Here is a 4286-nt window from a genome sequence, read left to right on the forward strand (position 1 = left end):
ATTCTAAAAGCAACTTCCTCCTCCCTGCATTTCCCATTCCTCTAATATTCCAATACAGAAACTTCATCCTTGATCTCTATGAGATAAATTATTCTTTGTATTAGCACCACCCCCCATCAACTCTTACACCTGGGGGCTCAAATCCATAGAACTCTCAATCTCCAAAGGAACTCTAATAATTGTATCATTTGGGATAACAGAACTTGACTCAATCTTTTGCTTAGTTTTTTGCAAAGCAATGAAAGCACCTTCCTTAGCTTGTATCAAAGAAATGTTAGCAATTCTAGAGACCTCATCTTGCCCCAATGAGAAACCATATACTCTAGCCATAGAATCTAAGGAGCAAGTATCAGTAGAACAAGAAGATGAGGGAATGAATTTAATACCTTTTGCATCAGTTGTACTGCCTTTCAGTTTATCTTGCATTGCTCCCTCCTTCTCTTGAATTCTCAAACAGTGTCTGGTATTGAAATGAACCAGGGCACTCTTGACTGGCTTAAGTTTCAAAACCCCACATGATTCCTCCTGATAAGTCAAGATCGACTCCAAAGTCTTCATTGCTATAGGAACTGCTACTTTGTCCTCATCATTATAGACTAGCACCCCATTAGATACTACACCTTCCAAAAGAGATGTCTAAACCCCATCAGATGACACACCATTTTCAAGTTCCAGATCACCCTGCGGATTTAGACTAGCAACTAAATCATGCATATCTTGAAAAATGTCAGATTTTGCCATCAACTTCTGATAATCATCTGTATCAACATTATGTCCCTGAGAATTCATCTCTAATTCTTCAGCAAGTGGACCAGTACTTTTACAACTACCCATAGCAACTTGCCTTTCATGACTAGAAGAACCAGACCCATATTTCTGAATAGTATCACCAGGTGTAGGTTTGCCCGATTCCAGCCATCCATGGCTCTCCTATGATTTTGGGTGTTCTTCATCAGTAACATCATCCACTTCATCATCAAGATCATCATCTGGCTTGGATGGTGGATAATTCTGGAGTTTGTCTGAAAAATACCAAGTTATCTTCCTACCCTTCTTGTCAATAAACACTTCAGATGTCCCACCTATCTTGTTAGGATTTTGGCATGACACCTTTACCCACACTGCTTTCCATTGCAAAGATGGTAAATGCACCTCCTCTGGATCACCCACCAACTTGGCAAGCTCCATAACAGCAAACTCAGTTCTAGCAAATTTTGGAATGCCAATAGCTCTAACCCACACAGACTGAAGAACCTGAAACACCTCCGGATCCATATCTGACTCCCCATCCATAGCCATAATGTCAGATGTGATAAACTTGATTTTTTTCATCTTGATTAGCATATTCAAAGCCACTTTGGATGGTAGATTCACTAGAAATTAACTCCCTAAAATGCACTTGACATCCCAATCCCAATTTGAATCCATCAGATATTGCAATTCAGTCTTAACTCTAAACTTAGTACCCCTTCCTTCCAAAATCGACACAATAGCTCTAATTGGTCCCTCAGTTTTAGGTTTAGCTTCAACCTTAGGCTCAAGTAAATCTAGAGCATAAAAAATCTGACCAGGCATACCATACGCACAAAGTCATAGACCCTTGTTAGATTTCATCAAAGGGCATTGATTGGACTTATGACCTGACTCTCGACAACTATAACAAAACCGTGGTTTCTTGCAGGTAGAATGATGGTGACCATAATCATTGCAATTAAAACATGTCATAGCAAGACCTGAAGACTGACCTACACCCGAACCCCAATTCTGCTGAACATTATACCCCTTCCTTCGATCTTCAATCTTGTGGTGGAGATCTTCTTCAGTCATTTGACACACATCTTGCTCTTCAGACTAATCTCCCATCCTCTTGTGATTCTGGGCCTCCCACTGCTCCTAACCTCAAAACAGTTGATGCCCCTGCTTTGGATCCCAGTACCCTTGATCTCGAGCAAATCGTGGATCATGCCCATCTCGAGCCTAGGAATCCCAACCTTCACACCTGTATCCCTAAAATCCATCACGGCTACTACGCCCATCTCTAAATCTCTCCCCATCTTTAGTATCTCTAAATCTATCACCATCTCTAACTTCATGACTTTGCTGCCTCTTGTCCATGGTGACCTCAACGAACGACCTCTCATCCGTCATGTTAGGACGGACACAACGGAGAACCTTCACCTGAGCCCCAAATTTCCTGATGTCCCTCACACTCGCTGGAAAACTCTGCGACTGGATCCCAAAACCTAGCAGAGACAACCCAGACCCAAGACGAGGCGGACTTAACAATGCGGCTATGGCTACGGCTACGACTGGGTGGAGGGGAATAAGAATGAGCGAATAGGTCCTTAATAGACAGGCCTAACTGGGCCGGCCCAACTAAATTTTCCTTTTCCTTAGCCTTGGCCTGTTTCATTTTCTTCCCCACATTCTTCACCCGGACAGCACCCTCAATATTTCTTCGAGCTTCAGACCTCAACAATGGCGGTAGACTCACTTTTGTGCGCTTCACTGGCGGCTGCAACTCCTAAACAATTTGCTCTATTGACTTCTGTACCTCCCCACCACCCAGAGCAGTATCTGATTTACTGCTCCATGAGAAATGGATTGGCAAATTCCCAATTGCAATCAAATTCGAATCCACCACAGCAACTAGAGGTAAATTGCCATGACGAAGGCGCTCAACTCTCCAAATCACTCAATTGCGAATGCTTAGGTAACCCGAACGCTACTTTTGGAGATTTCTGCTTAGAACTCAATGGAGGAAATCGATCAAAACTCAACCAATCCTCCAAATCCACCTCTAACTCTTTCCGACTGTGTGTGCCTGCCCTTTGAGAACTCTGTGGAGAAATCGAGTATGGCGGATATGCTAGAGTAAGCCTATGATTCCTCATGAATGATGCACCAAATCTGTGCTCAACCTTCTGGATTGTTCTCACCACCGCGACCACAACTCTCATCACAAAAGCAGAGGAACGAGAAATTACCAAAGGTGCCAGCGAAACCGCACTGATGACCCGCTAGTCCGTCACCGTTGCTCACCGGAGTACACGTTGGTTCTACCCCCTCCACCTCCTCGAATGGTTGCAGTCGCTCCAACCTTGGAGCAATGCGCGCAAATCTACGGCTCGGAAGCAGGGGCGAGAACCTACGGGCCACCGGGCGGCCGGTGGCGGTCCCCAAAGACATGAGCGGGCGGTCTCATGAGCAGAGCGACGATGGGTGGGTGGGCAGCGCTCGATGGGCAGGGGCAGCGATGGGTGGGTGGGCGGTGCTCGACGGGCCGGCCACAAAGAGGTATCTTATCTCGAACATGCCGGTGTTGTCAGACAGTCCCGAATGTGCGGCTCTGAGAGCCGATATAGAAGGAGATCGACTAAATAGTCGATTCCAACATATTCATAAGAATAAATCAGTTGAAGCTCATGGAATTATGGAAGGTAAATCGGTTATCATTCAGGATGAATCTCGTTATTTAGACAAATATTAATCAATGGCAATAGGATATCAACAATAATCAGTTTATGCTAAGCCAATGACTGCAAGTAACCAAATCCCTTTTTATAAAAGAAGCAACCCATCATCATTTAACCATTTAATAAAGATAAATCTAATGAACATATTAGATCTCATCTATCGCTATGACCAGTGGGGCATGAGGCAGAATCATGCAGGCCGTAATACAATAATAAGATCATGGGGCTAACACATCTTTCAACCTATCTCTACTTCAATGATCTTGTGACGCAAACTGCATAAGTGAAAGCACTCGACATTGGCTAAAACAGCCGATTCAGGCATAGCGCACAGTTAAGGTCATGCCCTATCAAAAATAGATCTACTAGATAATGATCCCCACTCCACGATGCTAACAGTGGGGTGTGAGGCAGAATCACACAGGCCATGATAACAGGCCATGGAATGGTTTTTGTTAGCCAATAGATCTATTCAAGACAAAACATGCCTTAACCACACACTATGTACGATCAAGATTGACATAAAATAGTCGATAAAACATAACTCATCATTTAAGATGCAGATTAGATTAGTTTAGATTAACAAACGATGGGTTAAACAGGATATAAGGTCGATCTAGATTAATCTCAATCCGGTGAAGTGATATTGTTGTAATTAAATAGATAATGGAAGCAATAAGCAATATCGGTAACTTAATGAATCTATCTGAAGGAACGCCACCCTTAGATAGAGCCGATAACTTGACCTTAATCTAGTTTGAGCAGTGGAGGTCGACTGGATCGATGCAGTCATACTTAAACTAAATAAGA

The 4286-nt window shown here is 43.4% G+C and overlaps 1 pseudogene; it reads right to left on the bottom strand.

Moving 5' to 3' along the window:
- Positions 1 to 636: 636 nt before the first annotated feature.
- LOC136532370 (uncharacterized) lies at positions 637 to 2413 on the bottom strand (annotated as a pseudogene).
- Between the last annotated feature and the right edge of the window lie 1873 nt (positions 2414 to 4286).

Source organism: Miscanthus floridulus, unplaced genomic scaffold (assembly GCF_019320115.1).
Source record: "Miscanthus floridulus cultivar M001 unplaced genomic scaffold, ASM1932011v1 fs_594_1_2, whole genome shotgun sequence".
NCBI classification, from domain to species: domain Eukaryota; kingdom Viridiplantae; phylum Streptophyta; class Magnoliopsida; order Poales; family Poaceae; genus Miscanthus; species Miscanthus floridulus.